The sequence below is a fragment of the Macaca fascicularis genome, chromosome 1 (genome assembly GCF_037993035.2).
Source record: "Macaca fascicularis isolate 582-1 chromosome 1, T2T-MFA8v1.1".
Classification (NCBI taxonomy): Eukaryota; Metazoa; Chordata; class Mammalia; order Primates; family Cercopithecidae; genus Macaca; species Macaca fascicularis.
The window spans coordinates 142,589,693-142,607,520 of record NC_088375.1 but is presented as its reverse complement, the minus strand read 5'-3'; the positions used below and the strand labels follow the sequence as shown (position 1 = coordinate 142,607,520).

The 17,828-nt window shown below is 42.8% G+C and overlaps 1 protein-coding gene across 8 annotated transcripts in view; it reads right to left on the bottom strand.

Annotated features, from left to right (window-relative positions):
- TGFBR3 (transforming growth factor beta receptor 3) overlaps positions 1–17,828 on the bottom strand; it is a 206,569-nt gene that overhangs the window by 146,203 nt on the left and 42,538 nt on the right. For 2 of the 8 annotated variants that reach the window (XM_065518755.1, XM_074001725.1), the window contains exon 1: positions 3,443–3,510. The exons of the other annotated variants lie outside the window; for them this stretch is intronic. The gene's annotated coding sequence lies outside the window, so the exon portion shown is untranslated. Of the gene's footprint in view, positions 1–3,442; positions 3,511–17,828 lie in introns of those variants that run through there. 8 annotated transcript variants of the gene reach the window in all.

Here is a 17,828-nt window from a genome sequence, read left to right as displayed (position 1 = left end):
TCAACAAATAATAACAATAATAATGCAAACACTTTGAAAAAGAGTTTGGCAGTTCCTCAAAGGGTTAAATACAGAGTAACCATATGACCCAGTGATTCTACTCTCAGATACATATAAATCCAAGAGAAATAAAAACGTAAGGACGTGCTTGACTTTGGCCTTGGCCAAAGCCATACTTCCCAGAAAAAAGGAAAAAAACATAAGCCACACAAAAACTTGTACGTATATGAATGCCCTTAACAACATTATTCCTAATATCCCCAGACTGGAAACAATGCAAATGTTCATTAACTGATGACAAATTTTTTTAATGCGGTATATACGTACAACAAAATATTACTTGACCATAAAAAGGAATGAAATGCCAAATACATGCTGCAACATGGATGAATCTTGAAAACATGTTAAGTGAAAGAAATTGGTCACAGAAGGCCACATATGGCATGATTCCACTTCTACAGAATGTCCAGAATAGGCAAATCTATAGAAACAGAAAATAGATTAGTAGTTACTAGGGCCTGAGGAAAGGGGAGAATAGGGAGAGACTGCCAATGGATAGAGAGGTTTTTTGGAGGATGATTAAAATGTTCTAAAATTGACTGTGGTGGCAGCTGCACAACTCTGATAACATATTAAAAATGATTGAATTGTACACTTTAAAGATGTGAATTATATGGTACATGTATTATATCTCAATAAAGTTGTTATAAAATGTGCAATGAATACACTATCGATAATCCACTTGTGGTCGGGCTGAGTGACTCACGCCTGTAATCCCAGCACTTTGGGAGGCCAAGATGGGTGGATCACATGAGGTCAGGAGTTTGAAACCAGCCTGGCCAACATGGTGAAACCTCATCTCTACTAGAAATACAAAAATTAGCAGGGCATGGTGGTGGGTGCTTATAGTCCCAGCTACTCAAGATGCTGAGGCAGAATAATCACTTGAACCCGGAGGTGCAGGTTGCAGTGAGCCCAGATAGTGCCATTGTACTCTATCCTGGGTGAGAATGAGACCCCGTCTCACAAAAACAAAACAAAACAAAACAAAAAAAACCACTTGTTTCAAGCAATGTTTGATAAAAGTTAAACACAAAGGATATGAAGTATCCCTTTTCGTTCAATTTGCTGAAACGCATATTAAGTCCCCGCTATGTGCCAGCTACAGTGGCCACAAATAGTAAGACAGAGTGCCTTGGCTTTAAGCAGCTATACTCCTGGAGTCGGGAGACAGAGACAGGTACACAGTGAGATAGCACATTAGAAGGTCCCCTAGAAGGCTGCCGAGGGAACTGAGGAAACACAAACAAGGGCCATGATCACCTCTCCATGACCTTGTCCAGTACCTTAACCCTAAGTCATGGTCCTGTTAGATGTGCATTTCTTCTATTTTAAGTCCTGCCCACATTTATATTTAGTAGGAGGCCCCTGTGGTGAGCGGTGTGACTGAGTCTCCAGCTGACTGTCCTAAGCCAATCACTGTAACTCCATTACTCTACCAGGGACTGATTCAAGGGTGGGGAGGTGGGGAAAAGCTGAGTCAATTCAGCCAGTGATTGCAAAGAGAGACATACTGGGTGTCTGGGGAAAGAAGCTCTCTCGCTCTTAGCTGAAGCCAGCACTGCCCTTCCTGTTTGAAGGAGCACGCCGATGGCTCCTGACAGCCATTCCTAAGCGCCAGCACTTCCTTCTTCAGCTGAAGATGACCCTATGGCCAGTAAAGCAGACAGACAAAACGACCTAAGTATTGAATAAAATTAGTCACATTCCCATTTTCTCCCATCCACTACTTAAAAAAAAAAAAAAAAAAAAAAGGCCTGGCCATGCCGCCTGATGCCTGTTTCCCCTCACCGGTCTGGAGGCACCTACAGGGCAGCGGACCAGGAGTTCCACGCCTCTCATTTCCTCCTCTCAGAGGCTACCACTTAGTCAACCACTGCAAATCACATATTTTGCAAGAACAGAAAAGCGATGAACAGACAGTTATCAACCTGTTCTTCTTACACTCAACCCTAAACATTTTTAAAAGCAGAATTTAGTGGAGGAAAAAAATTACCTACAAGTCTTTCCTATTAAAACAGATTAACATAGTTGCCTTTATTGATTCAAGCAAAAACCACATTTTACTGAGGAAAACTTTCTGTCCCTTGCCTTCCACCTATTCCTGTGGTGCCAACATAGAAAATGTCCTGGACTTTTAGGGAAGGTAAGCTCCTGGGGTGGGGACGCCGTAGGTGTGATGTAAAGTGCCAGGCATGAGGCTGGCGTTTGATGTTAAGCGCTGTAGCAACGATCACAACAACAGAACCAGCGGGGCATGTACAGGCTGGCAGTTATGACATGGAATGGTACTGGTTTCTATTCTCAGCATGTGTCACTGACTTACTGACAAGACAGTTAAACATAAAAGGGGCCCATTATCAGTGGTAAATGGGATCAAGTCCTTGGGATAGCAGGAATAAGAAAAATCCAGCAGTAATCCCCAAACCTCCTGTTTCTCAAGAGTTTCAATTTCCTGCTCCAAACCTTTTCAAAAACTGCTATTACCAAAGTAAACTGATTTAAGTTGACTGTTACTTCCTTTTCATGATGTGACGGCACCAAAGGATGAGCAGGCAGAGACAGAAAGGCCCCCATTAAACTCCCCTTCTTAAGGCTTCTTTGTATTCACACCGCATAAGATAATTCATTAATGAAGACTAAGTTACTGGTTATGATAACACAGCCCCTGGCACACAGTTAGCACTTGATAAATGTTTACTGAACGACTACAGGAAATATCTGAGTGCTGGACAGAGGAACAAAGCCTCGACTCTCCCAGGTTCACTTCTTTAGCCAACCTGTTAACAACAATAATACTGCATGTCATCAAACAGCTGGAAAGGAGCTGGCTTCAGTAAGGCTGCAGTCACTCACTGCTCAGCAAATGAATCGATCCATTCAGTTTCTCTGACCCCCATCCAGAATACAAGGTAGTTATGGCCAGTTCGGGCATAACTCCCAGCGGCCTTGTTATTAACCACACGGGGTCACTGTGAATGGATGCAGAGACACCAGTTCAGTTCAGCTGCAGACTGTCTGCAACATCATCTTGGTTAAGCATCTACTCCAGGGTACCAGCTCTTCAGATCACACTGAGGGCTGCTTCTCAAAGCCTGACAGCATCAGAACAGTACAACCTCTCACAGTCTTCTTTATCCCTTCCCCAAGATAACTCATCATGACTGCTATAGAATAAACCCAAAAGGGTTTACTTACTACCCTAATTACAATTACTCGGGGTGAAGTACTGGATTCTCCTGCACCATGAAGAACTCTCAAATATACCCATTCACACCTCCTCTTCCCCTAACTCCACACCCCGGTCAATATTTTGGCTTCATTAACTAGTCAAAGGAAAAAAGAGTTTGCCAAAGAGCAAACTCACATTTCACACAGTTACCTCTGCCAAGTCAGGAAGGAAACATCAAATCCATAGCCCAGTGTATAAATGTTCAGCACTGAAATGAAGGAAAACCAACAGGACACTTGTGGTTATGCTTTAACTTAAATCCCTAGTTAAAGGGAAACTAAAGCTGATCCAGTTCAGTTTATCAACAGGAGAGTTCATGAGGAATTATCATGAGCAAACAAGGGCAGCCATCCCCGTAACTGTAGTTGCCTTAAGTAGAAGCGGAGGTGCAAGTGAACTCAGCCGTGAAAGGATCCCTCTGGATGGTCACCTCCACAGGAGCAGCAGCTGCTCAAGCCCCAAGGCACGCTACTAAAGTTAAGGACTGAAAGGCTGCTGGGGTAGAGGAAGACCAAAATTCTTCCAGGAAGGAATTCTAGTTTAAGCCCGTATTACTGTCCCTGCAGTTCTAGGACCCTCCCACCACAGGTCCCTCTCTCCCCATTCCCTGGCATCTAGTCAGACCAGGAAGAACAGGTGAGGGACCTCAAGGACTCCTCAATGCAGTGAGTGGGTGTTTGAAACTTTAAGGCTAAGGCTGACTTACATGTATGTAAAGGAGTCCCTCTTTTTCTGGCCATCTTCCTGGGCATGTGTCCTGCTGCCAAATCACCAATGCCAGCACTCTCTACCTCCCAACCCCGCCCCCTCTACCATGACACATGGGCCATGACCCAAGCAGACATGCAGTAACAAGGCACAGTGTGGCTGGGCACAGTGGCTCACACCCGTAAGCCCAGCACTGTGGGAGGGTGAGGTGGGCAGATCACTTGAGGTCAGGAGTTCAAGATCAGCCTGGACAGCACGGTAAACCCCGTCTCTACTAAAAATACAAACATTAGCTGGGTATGGTGGCACGCACCTGTAATCCCAGCTATTCATAAGGCTGAGGCACGAGAATCACTTGAACCCAGGAGGCAGAGGTTGCAAGTGAGCTGAGATTGCCCCACTGAACTCTAGCCTGGGCAACAGAGCGAGACTCGAAGGTCTTAAAAAAAAAAAAAAAAAAAAAAAAAGGAGGAGGAGGCATGGTGTGGGGAAGAGAGCCACAGGTTGGCATCAAAGACCCATGCACTGGCTGTGGTTCTGACAAAGTGACACCAAAAGGCACATATGCTAGAAGGGTCCAGCCATAGAATCACAAAACCTGTGAATACCAAAAGCACCCAGAACATAGCAGTCCCCTAAAAGGAAGCTCTGAGATTCAAAGTGTGCTCCAAGATGATGTCCATGGCTCACCAATTCCCATGGAGAGTTAAAACTACCAAGGATGCCCTGGACACAAAGAAAACAATCAATATGAAAGCAAGGACTCTAAGGGGACAACAAACTCCAAACTCAGTTGTTCCAGACAAGGGTTTTGTTTTGTTTTGTTTTGAGACAGGATCTTGCTATATTGCCCAGGCTGGAGTACAGTGTCTGTTCATAGGCACAATCCCACTACTGATCAGGATGGGAGTTTTGACTTGCTCCATTTCTGACCTGGGCCAGTTCATCTCTCCTTAGGCAATCTGGCAGTCCCCTAGGAGTCCCCAGGGAAGTCACCACACTGATGCTGAACTTAGTGCAGACACCTGATTGGCATAGTGCACTACAACAGCCCGGAACTCCTGGGCTCAAGTGATTCTCCTGCCTCTTGAGTACAGACCCAAATGATCATTACAGTTTACATAAAGGCAGGGTCTGAAATAAAATTTTCAAAAAGCAAGATCTTTGGTACTAAACATTATTTCCATCTAAAACCAGAACTAGAGGCCAGACCTGAGCAATGCAAGGCTGTGTTCCCAAAACTGCCAATACTAGTACCATGTTCTTTGCCTCTGTCTGTCTCTGGCATAACCAAGATCAGCTCACCCTGGCAGGGGTATGCTTGGTGAGGAGGGATACAGGCAATCGGGACTTGGTGCTCGTCCCCAAGGGCAGAATACTTCCTGGCTACTTGTGTTTGGTATGTCTTTGTTTTGGTTTAGCCCTGGCAATCTGGCACGCAGTCTATTTCCAGGGGGAGCTCTGTCCACGGTATGGCTGCCCCAGGCTTGAGGTCCTCATTCATTTTCATAAACAAAGCCCAGTTGCCACAGTGACTGGTGCTGTGAGCAGCTGCTAAATAACAGAGGTCACCCAGAGCTTTCTCTGGGTTCTACAGTCTGTTCCTAGGCTTCTGTGAACAGTGAGTGGGTCAACGGGAGCTGCAGTCATACCAGCCAGTACTTTATATGGGAGTCTGCCCCCTGAGGAGAAACTCCCAAGAAAGCTGCCAGATACACAAGCGATTTCAGGTGGGGTCCAAGACCCCACCCCTGACAGATTTCGGTCTGGGGCACAGGAAGAGTGAAGGGCATAAGGAGTATCAACTTCCTCCCTGTGGCTTCTATAGTCCCCAGAGCAGTGAGAGGGTACACGGTCAGAGCTTGGGGCAAAAGGAATGATCCTGGAAAAGTGAGTGTGGAGTTGGGCCAGTGCTGCTTCTGCACCCTGTGTGCCAATCAGATGCCTTCTCCCTGTCCCACTTAGGTGGGAAACAGCTCTCACCACCCCCATAGCAGGAAGCACAACGCATCTCCCACCCAGCACACACAGGTAAAAATTTCTGGACTGGAGTCCCAAAGGTCTCTTCAAGTTAGAAATCATCACTGTTGTGTTTCCACCTCCCCAAGGCAAGCCTGTCCAAAGGCCACAAGATCTGCTAGACCTCACAAGCTGGGGCACAACCTGCACCATGCCCACCTGCCTGGATTGTTCACTTGTTAAAACCAGAAATAGTTTGTCTTTTACTCTGCAAAGTGCAGCTTCTGTCCTCAAAGTAGATCATTTCAGACAAAAACAATTAAAAAAAAAAAAAACAAAAAACTGCACTATAAGGCAGGTCCTCTTCACTCTTGCAAAACCAAGTCACCTTGGCAAGAGCCCAAGGAAGCTGTAAAATAGAAATGAGCATAAACGTCACTTAGTCTTTAGACTCATTCCCATGTTAACATGGAATAATAAACATTCTTCAGCCCCAGTGCCATTTCCAGAAATAAGTGATCATTTAAAACTTAAGCAAAATTAAGGTTTACCATTCCCAGAAACATATGCTTCTGTCTTTATCAACCATGAACCAACTAAACCACTACAAGGAGAGGAAAATGGAAACGAAAGGTCCCTGATTCGCAGTGTAACTCAAAGGTAAACCTGCAGATTTGGGTCAAATATGCTTGCAACCAGGACCTAAATGTTTTATACACAGGACTTTTCTGTGTTATTCCCACCACTGTAGTTTATTACAGGCCAGAGGAAACCTAAACAGTTAAGAAGTTTGTCCTTAGGCAAATAGTTCAGTAATTTAGACTTCAAAGACTCCATATTAACCTCTGTTTACACAAAGTAATGTGTTTCCTTTGCCTGCTGAACATCAAAACACGTAACAATTAATTACCTCTATTTTTGAAAACCACGTAAGTCCTGTGAAATATAATAGCCAATACATTTTAAGCAGAGGGGAAAAAAAGCATGCTCAAAATCTGCTGCATTCTCTCTAGAGACAAAGTAATAAGACAACACCCACGGAATTTAATTAACATAGAAAATTATTTAAAAACAAAAACTTTTCTCCTTAAAATTGTCATTTTTCTTTCTGTATTATCTATTTTTTTCCATGTTGCCTTATGAACACAGTGAATCTAGTAATAGAGCAGAGTAGCTTTTTTATCCCTTTACTGAAAAATTCAACAAAGTTAAAATTCCAAGTAAAGGTAAAGCTTAGATAACTCAAAGTTATTTCATGTTCTAACTAGTCAGCTCTCCTGAGAGCATTCCTAGTTCATCATTAATGGGTAATTAATGACTAATTTCCTAGAAATTAACTCCATATCCTGTATAGGGAAGTGTAAATGGAAGAACAGTTAGTGGCCCTAAATGAGAGAGAACTTGGCAAATACTAAGGTCACCTTTGATATACAGAGACAATCAATATTCTTTTGAATTTGTATAGGAATTTTAAATTTGCAAAGTTCTTTTATCTATTTTTCCATTATATGACCCTCAAAATAACCACATTTGGCTAACAATAACATTATTATCTATGGAGTGTTTACTATTGTGCAAGAGTCTCTTCTAAGCATTTGACATGTATTAACATGTTTATTCCTCACAACCACCTTGAGATACACTATTATTGGCCCCACTTTACAGAGGAAAGAACTAAGGTAGAGTGATATTAAGTCACTTACTCAAAGTCATAAAGTTATTGAATCAAGTGAGTAAGCCAAGCCAGATAGCAGGGGAAAGGTAGAACCTAGATTAGAAGGCAGGCCAGCCTCCTGGGTTCCAAAATCAAAGGGAGTTTCTTCTCAGAGACTACTCTGAGTTGGGGTCAGGCATGGTGGCTCACACCTGTAATCCCAGCACTCTGAGAGGCCGAGACAGGTGGATCACATGAGACCAGGAGTTCAACACCAGCCTTGCCAACATGGCAAAACTCTGTCTCTATTAAAAATACAAAAATTAGCCAGGCGTGGTGGTGCATGCCTATAATTCCAGCTACTCAGGAGACTGATGCAGGAGAATCACTTGAACCCAGGAGGTGGAAGTTGCAGTGAGCCAAGATCACACCATTGCACTCCACCCTGGGCCACAGAGCGAGAATCTGTCTCAAAAAAAGTAAAAAAGCCGGGCACAGTGGCCTGTAATCCCAGCACTTTGGGAGGCCAAGGCAGGCGGACCACAAGGTCAGGAGTTTGAGACCAGCCTGGCCAACAGAGTGAAACTCCATCTCTACTAAAAATACAAAAAATTATCCAGGCATGGTGGTGGGCACCTGTAATCCTAGCTACTCAGGAGGCTGAGGCAGGCGAATCGCTTGAACCCGGGAGATGGAGGTTGCAGCGAGCCGAGATCACACCATTGCACTCCAGCCCAGGCGACAGTATGAGACTCCGTCTCAAAAAAAAAAAAGCCAGGCCTAGTAGCCCACACCTATAATTCCAGCTACTAGGGAGACTGAGGCAAAAGAATCACTTGAACCCAAGAGGTGGAGGTTGCAGTAAGCCAAGATTGCACCACTGCACTCCACCCTGGGTGACAGAGCAAAGCTCTGTCTCAAAAAAAAAAGAGCCAGACATGGTGGCTCACGCCTGTAATCCCAGCACTTTGGGAGGCTGAGATAGGTGGATCACTTGAGATCAGGAGTCCAAGACCAGCCTGGCCAATATGGTGAAACCCCATCTCTACTAAAAATGCAAAAAAAAAATTGGCTGGGTGTGGTGGCACACACCTGTAATCCCAGCTACTTGGGAGGTCTTGAGGCAGGAGAATTGCTTGAGCCCAGGAGGCGGAGGCTGCAGTGAGCAAAGAAGAAGAAAGAAGAAGGAAGAAGAAGGAAGAAGAAGGAAGAAGGAAGAAGAAGGAAGAAGAAGGAAGAAGGAAGAAGAAGGAAGAAGAAGGAAGAAGAAGGAAGAAGGAAGAAGAAGGAAGAAGAAGGAAGAAGGAAGAAGAAGGAAGAAGGAAGAAGGAAGAAGGAAGAAGGAAGAAGGAAGAAGAAGAAGAAGAAGAAGAAGAAGAAGAAGAAGAAGAAGAAGAAGAAGAAGAAGAAGAAGAAGAAGAAGAAAACCCTGAATCAAGATATCCCAAGGAATATCCCAATGAGATCTGCCTAAATAGATGTCCTAATTCTATGGAAAACTCAACTACTAGCATATTAAAGAAAGATACAAAGAATTAAAAAAGGAGGTCCAGATTTCCTTAATCATCTGCTCATAATTCTCAATATAGTTTTAACTTTACACATATTTTCTATACTGTCCAATAGTCTTCGCAAATTACCTAAGAAAATGTTTAAAGCCTCCAGAAAAAGGAACTATTTGGACATTATATACTGGAATTATCACTACATTTTTCTCCTACATTGTAATGTTCTGATGGTTTTTTAACAATTCGTGTTTCTGGCAAACTAACTCAAAGTAAAGCTAAATTCATGTAACACATCATCCTGGCTGCAGTTTGAAGCCACTATCCAGCCGGGCTGATTTTAAAATCCAATTCTGATAGCATGGTTTATACTCCTGCCTTCAATAAGAGTAGAAGCCTTTCCTTTCTAGAAAATCCTCACATATCAAAAAGACAAAAGATACTTTTCTCTTTATGTATTTGAAAATTGCAAATAGTAACAGACACTGCTGAGATCTCATTTCCTATCCTCTGACAGGTTCCCCTTTGGTTCAGGCCTGAAGAACAGGCATGACATACGAGTGTTTATTTTCCTGCACTAAAGTGAAAATCTATTTACCTTTGAGAGTTCAGAGTCAATCTTTAATTCCATCATTTGAATACTGAACACCTACTACCTAAAGTGCCAAGTTCCTGTGGCTACTTGAGAAACCGCAGCAACCAAGATAAGCAGTTTCTCCTCTGCTTCCATGGAGCTTCCATTCTATGCAGGAGGAGAAATAGACAATGAACAAATACGTGAGATGGAGTTTGTTTTGTTTTGGTTTGGTTTTTGAGACAGAGTCTTGCTCTATTGCCCAGGCTGCAATGCAATGGCACGATCTCGGCTTACTGCAGCCTCTGCCTCCTGGGTTCAAGCAATTTCTCCTGCCTCAGCCTCCAGAGTAGCTGAGATTACAGGCGCCTGCCACCACACCCAGCTAATTTTTTGTATTTTTAGTAGAGTCAGGGTTTTGCCATGTTGGCCAGGCTGGTCTCGAACTCTTGACCTCAAGTGATCCACCTGCCTCAGCCTACCAAAGTGCTGGGATTACAGGCGTGAGCCACTGTGCCTGGCCATGAGATGGAATTTTTATGGCACAAAGAAGTTCTTCCTCCAGGAAAGGACAAGTACAGCAATGCATGGGGGTGCTTTATGCAAGTGGGGGGCCCAAAGACCAGCCACTGCCTACCCCCTGTCTGGCTCACAGCCCCATCACAGACTCAATGGGACAAAAGTGTTCCCAACTAGATCAGGACAGCTCTAACTACAAATCTGAGCCTTGCTTCTTTTACCAACAGGGAGCAAAGTCCTCTGAGCTCCCTCAACTTTGACACACACCAATCGGCCACTTTTATACAATACTTAAATTGTCCAGAATTCATTTGCTTCACTGTCACCATTCAGATGGGTTATTTGTTAGACAAAAATTCTATGTAGCTCTACAAGGAAGAAGTAAGGGCTGGGAGAGGAGGTTACAGCCAGGTAAACTGTAGCACAACATAAGGAAGAATTTCCCAAGAGTCAGAGATGTTTTAAATTCAAGTAAAGGTTGGGGGCTTGGTCAACAGGATATGAGAAAGGTAATTTACATATCAGGCTGAGTTGGACCAGATAATCTCCGAGGATTCTTAAAATGCCAGTATAGGCCGGGCGCAGTGGCTCACACCTGTAATCCCATCACTTTGGGAGGCGGAGGTGGGCAGATCACAAAGTCAGGAGATCGAGGCCATCCTGGCTAACATGGTGAAACCCCATCTCTACTAAAAATACAAAAAATTAGCCGGGTGTGGTGGCGGGCACCTGTAGTCCCAGCTACTCGGGAGGCTGAGGCAGGAGAATGGCGTGAACCCAGGAGGTGGAGCTTGCAGTGAGCCGAGATTGTGCCACTATACTCCAGCCTGGGCGACAGAGCGAGACTCTATCTCAAAAAAAAAAAAGAAAAGCCAACATACCACTAGAACTCTACTATGCCCTATGAATACCAAATCTTCCCAGATGTAACTTACCCTAAAACATTACTTGAGGATAATGTTGTTAATGAGATAAAAATTCAGATGTCGGCTGGGTGCAGTGGTTCATGCCTGTAATCCCAGCACTTTGGGAGGCCAAGGTGAGCGGATCATCTGAGGTCGGGAGTTCGAGACCAGCCTGACCAACATGGAGAAACCCCACCTCTGCTAAAAATATAAAATTAGCCAGCTATGGTGGCACATGCCTGTAATCCCAGCTACTCAGGAGGCTGAGGCTGGAGAATCGTTTGAATCTGGGAGGCAGAGGTTGTGGTGAGCCGAAATCGCACCATTGCACTCCAGCCTAGGCAACAAGAGCGAAACTCCGTCTCAAGGAAAAAAAAAAAAAAAAAATTCAGATGTCATGAAGAAATAACCTAAAACGTAACAATTGCTAACTAAACAGTAATGGAACAACAGAGCACTTGAAGCATAGTGTCTCATTAGATCTTCAAAACAATCCAGGGAGATGGGTATTATCTCCATTTTACAGAGGACACTGAAGCTAACAGAGGTTACACAGCTACTCAGCGGCAGCCGTGGGATATGCACCCAGGCAGCTGGCTGTCATGTCTATGCTCTAAAACGCTGCGCTCCATTAAGCTCTCCTGCTGGCAGTGAGGAGCATTTTCCTCTTAGATTGGGTTCTATGAATATCCTAAAATAGTACTTAAAGAAACCTTTGAAATTTGATGAAACTTTTTTATATATAATTCTATATTTCTATTGTATTTATAATACATGCTAAGTTAAGTTTACTATAGTTTACTAAATTGTAGAAGCTCTCACAAAGTTAATTCAGCTTCCAAATTTTATTTCCAAGCAGTAGCTTCAAAACACTGTAAGGATCTGGCTCAAAATCAGCTACAACATTTTGCTATGACAGTATAACACACACGCTGCATTAGATATTTATATTTCTGCTAAATATCAGAGATGCTCAAGTTGGCGATGATGACAGAGCTGGCCCTCCACTGTGGCAGTTTCCATTACAAAATTCACTTTACAAGAATGCAGGATCCTGTTTAACATTTGATTTAGACTGATACTTAACACGACAAGATACTACTGGCTTCCCCTCCCTTTTGTTTCCCCATTTTAAAAAACTAAGCCATCAAATCTCCTTTCATTTAAACTAAAAAAGAAAAATGTTAGTTCCAAAGTTGGGGATTCTTTTTTTTTTGAGACGGGGTCTCACTCTGTCGTCCAGACTGGAGTGCAGTGGCACGATCTCGGCTCACTGCAACCTCCGCCTCCCGGGCTCACGCCATTCTCCTGCCTCAGCCTCCCGAGCAGCTGGGACTACAGGCGCCCGCCACCTCACCCGGCTAATTTTTTTGTATTTTTAATAGACACAGGATTTCACCGTGTTTGCCAGGATGGTCTCTATCTCCTGACCTCGTGATCCGCCCACCTTGGCCTCCCGAAGTGCTGGAATTACAGGCGTGAGCCACTGCGCCCAGCCTAAAGTTGGGGGTTCTTAATAGATTCTAGCTGGTACATTTTTAAGTCTATATTTGTAAATACAGACCTAATAATTTTGTTTAAAACCAAAGAACCAAAATAACTAATTAACTTCATGAAGACTATAAGTAATGATTTTATTTATTTATTTATTTAATTTTCCAAGACAGAGTCTTGCTCTGTCTCTCACCCAGGCTGGAGTGCAGTGGCGCGATCTCAGCTCACTGCAGCCTCCACCTCGTGGGTTCAAGCAATTCTCCTGCCTCAGCCTCCCAAGTAGCTGGGATTACAGGCATGCACCACCACTCCTGGCTAATTTTTGTATTTTTAGTAGAGATGGGGTTTCAACATGTTGGCCAGGCTGGTCTCAAACTCCTGACCTCATGATCCACCTCAGCCTCCCAAAGTGCTGGGATTACAGGCGTGAGCCACCACGCCCGGCCAGTAAGTAAGGATATAATGGATATGCAACCTGAGTCAACTTCAACAGACATATCAGTGGTATATTTAGGACCCATTAACAAATTTAAATGATTTATGTAAATACTTACAAATATTCACATAAGTTCACACACACACGAGAGCAGAAAAATTCTCAGAAATCATGCATTTTTAAATTTGTGATATACATAAATTGACAAAAATATTCAGCAATAATTAAAAATCTTTCCCTTGCTCATTACAGTAAAATCTAATAATCATGAAAACTTCTATTATTTTAAAGGAGCAGCGAAAGAAATAATTTTACAGGCCCAAAAAGAAAAGTCCCTGGAATCCCTGCTTCACAAATACTACTGTGTTATATCCTTACATATAACCTTCATCTTTAACCTAGCAAATAGCATACTTAGGTGATTGCTGCATAATGCCCATGCTGACAATGATAGTGATTTGAAATCATATAGTTTGGGGTTGAAAGAAACTTGGAGATAGTACAAGGCAATCCCCCTCATCTGCCAGCTGAGTACACTGATAATTGAGTGACTTCCCTGCAAGAGCCAAGAGTCATTGGTGGAGTCCTTCATTAAATTTTTATTTGGTCCAGAAGAAAAGATTCCCCTACTAAGATATCTCTTCTGTATTATTCAGAAAAAAAAAAAAAAAAAAGCTATTCTAAAACTTTTTGGTGTTAGGATCCCTTTATGCTTTAAAATAACTGAGGACTCCAAAGAGATTTTGTTAATATAAGTCTATTAACATTTTCTGCAATAGAAATTAAAACTGAGAAAATTTTAAAATATGTATTAATTCACTAAAAACCAACCATAATAAACTGTAACATAAACAGTATCTTTCTTGAAAAATAACTATTTTCTGAAACAAAATGTAAGGTGAGATGAGCAGCATTGTTTTATATTTTTGCAAATCTCTTTTCTTGTTAAATTTCAAGACGTATGCATAGCAAATCTCTTTAATGTCTGGCTTAATACAAGACTGCTGGGTTTTCGCATCTACTTTTGCATTCAATTTTTTGCAATACATTGTTCTGGTTGAAGGATATGACAAAATCTGGCTTCACACAGATACAGTATATGCAGTTGGAAGTTTCAAATCTTGTTTTTTCTTTTGTTTTGTTTTGGTTTTGTTTTTTGTTTTGAGACAAGGTCTCACTCTGTCACCCAGGCTAGAGTGCAGTGGTGTGAACATGGCTCACTGCAGTACCGACCTCCCAGGCTCAAGAGATACTCCCGCCTCAGCCTCCTGAGTAGCTGGGACCACAGGCACACACCACCATGCCTGGCTAATTTTTGAATTTTTCGTAGAGACGCGGTCTCGCTGTGTTGACCAGCCTGGTCTCAAACTCCTGGGTTCAAGCAATCTTCCCACCTTACCCTGTGAAAGTACTGGAATTACAGGTGTGAGTCACCACACCCGGCCAAATCTTAAGTCTTTTTACATACTTGTGGTTATTTCTTCTTTGCTATTACACCTAAACTCAACAAATGATCATTTCTTAAGTTTAGTTGCAATGTAGCATCTGAATTACATAATAAATTTTTCATATTCCGTAACGTTAAAATCCATTGCTTTCCCCAAAATACCGAGTAATTTCAAAGTGAAAAATAGTACCTTTACACCAGAGAATTCTGGCAGACACCACTCTAGCCAAGTGATCAAGGTTAACATCACTAGTAATAACATACTAGTTATTACTATCAACTAGTAATACTATCAACATAATATATCCCCGATTTGATGCCCTGAAAAGAGGACATCACCTCTGTGGTATTCTTCCAAATGACACATAACCTCGACGTAATCCTGAGAGAATGTCAGGAAAAAAATTAATTGAGGAACATTCTCCAGTAGTTCCCAAAGTGTCAAGGTCACTGAAAGACCAGGAAACTGTCAGCTTGGAGGAGGCTAAGAAGACAAGGTGACTAAATGCAGTGTGAGATCCTGGGTTGGAACCTGGACCATAAAAAGAACATTTATAGAAAAACTGGTGAAACCCTAATAAATATTATACTTTAGTTAATAATATTATAACAAGATTAATTTCTCAGTTTTGAAAATTGTACGTTGGTTATGTAAGATGTCCTCATAAGGTAAGGCTGAGTGATAAGTCTAAAGAAACTCTGTACTACTTATGCAACCCTTCTGTCAGTCAAAAATTATGTCAAAATAAAAAGTTTTTAAAAATCACTTGCTTTGGCCAGGCACAGTGGCTCACGCCTGTAATCCCAGCACTTTGGGAGGCTCAGGCAGGTGGATCACCTGAGGTCAGGAGTTCCAGACCAGCCTGGCCAACATGATGAAACCCCATCTCTACTTTAAAAAAAAAAAAAAAAAATTAACTGGGTGTGGTGGCATGCACCTGAAGTCCCAGCTTCTTGGGAGCCTGAGGCAGGAGAATCACTTGAGCCCAGGAGGCAGAGTTTGCAGTAAGCCAAGATCATGCCACTGCATTCCAGCCTGGGCAACAAAGAAAGACTCCATTAAAAAAAAAATTGTTCTATCTTGTACTCTCAAGATGTGGAATATTTTACCAATGCATGATTTTGTAATATCATGCATGATTTTGTAACATCATGCATTGGTCATCTGGACAATAATGGTTTACTGCCAAATAAGACATATTTCATTATATAATATTTTAAAAATCACATTTGTTAATATCTCCATTGATCTCATCAGAAAAGTATTTAACCATTGAGAAACTGTCACAATCATGGTGACGGATGTAAGTTTTCCAAAATTTTAACTTGTGTAAAAAATGAAATTTTATTATTGGCAACAAATACTGTTGTTTTCCTTGAACTAACAGGTTCACTTTGTTCATTTTCTTTTTCTTTTTCTTTTTTTTTTTTTTTTTTTTGAGATGGAGTTTCGCTCTTGTTGCCCAGGCTAGAGTGCAATGGCACCATCTCAGTTCACTGTAACCTCCACTTCCTGGGTTCAAGCAATTCTCAGCCTCCCGAGTAGCTGAGACTACAGGCACATACCACCACACCCAGCTAATTTTTGTATTTTTAGTAGAGATGGGGTTTCACCATGTTGGCCAGGCTGGTCTTGAACTCCTGACCTCAGGTGATCCGCCTGCCTCAGCCTCCCAAAGTGCTGGGATTACAGGCGTGAGCCCCCGCGCCCAGCTCACTTTGTTCATTTTCAAAAATGTCTGCCAATACTGAAGTCTGGATAACCATCAATTGTCTGTCAGTCATTATTTCACGTAAAATGGTGTTTCATGAAAACCAGACCAGATCAGCTCACAACTCAAACAACTGCACAGTGCTTTTCCTAAAGAAAATCATCACACTTTGGAATGTAGAAATGCAACATACATACGTCCCATTTTACCATATAGAATAAGGAAAAGACATGTATCTGACGGTTATAACACTCTTAAAGGAAACTGGCAGATGTTTTACTGCAAGTGTGTGCCAGTGAAGTACTGCCTTGATTCCTGCTAAGTAACCAGCAGTTTTATCCAATATCACTCTTATACAATTAGAGCAGTGTTAACCCAATCATGGAATTATTATAAAAACAGTTGGTCAGGCGCAGTGGCTCACACCTGTAATCCCAGCACTTTGAGAGGCCGAGGCGGGCAGATCACGAGGTCAGGAGTTCGAGACCAGCCTGATCAACATGGTGAAACCCCATCTCTACTAAAAACACAAAAATTAGCCAGGCATGGTGGTGTGGGCCTGTAATCCCAGCTACTCAGGAGGTTGAGGCAGGAGAATCACTTGAACTGGGAGGTGAAGGTTGCAGTGAGCTGAGATCACACCACTGCACTCCAGCCTGGGCTATGAAGCAAGACTCCATCTCGAAAAAAAATTTAAAAATAAATAAATAAATAAATAAATTAGTTTTAGGCCGGGTGGGGTGGCTCACACCTGTAATCACAATGCTTTGGGAGACAGGTGGATTGCTTGAGCTCAGGAGTCCGAAATCAGCCTGGGAAACACAGTGAAACCCCATCTCTATCAAAAAATACAAAAAATTAGCCGAGCATGGTGGCGTGCCCCTGTGGCCCCAGCTACTCAACAGGCTAAGGTGAGATGTCACTTGGTGAGCCAAGAATGTGCCCCTACACTCCAGCCTGGGTGACAGAGCAGGACAAGGAAGGAAGGAAGGAAGGAAGGAAGGGAGGGAGGGAGGGAGGGAGGGAGGGAGGGAGGGAGGGAGGGAGGGAGGGAGGGAGGGAGGGAAAGAAAGAGAAGGAAAGAAGGAGAGAAGGAGAGAAGGAGAGAAGGAAAGAAGGAGAGAAGGAGAGAAGGAAAGAAGGAGAGAAGGAAAGAAGGAAAGAAAGAGAGAGAAAGAAAAAAAGAAAAAAGAAAAAGCTGCACCAGAGCAAAAGCAAAACTAACTTGACTCTCACAGAGCTTACATTTTAGTGGAGGAAGATAAATAATAAACATAAGTAAATTACAAACAGCTTTTGAGGTGAGAAGTGCTACGAGGAAAAACAGAGCAAGATAAGAAGGAATAGGAGTTTCTGTGGTTAGAGACGGATTACAATTTTAAATAGGGTGGTTAGACTGGGACTGAGCCTAGAGGTACCATACAGATGAGGAAAACTACCAATACACAGCCTCAATCCACTGCACCTGGGTTCTCCTGTCCCCCACTGGTCCTGATCCTCGGCACCGCCACCGTTCTTGAGGATTCATCTTTACCCTATAACTTCCAGTTAAAGACCAAGTCACTACCTCAAAATAAAACAAGGTCTTTTCCATCCAGGTGCCCAGTTCAAATCTACCTGGCT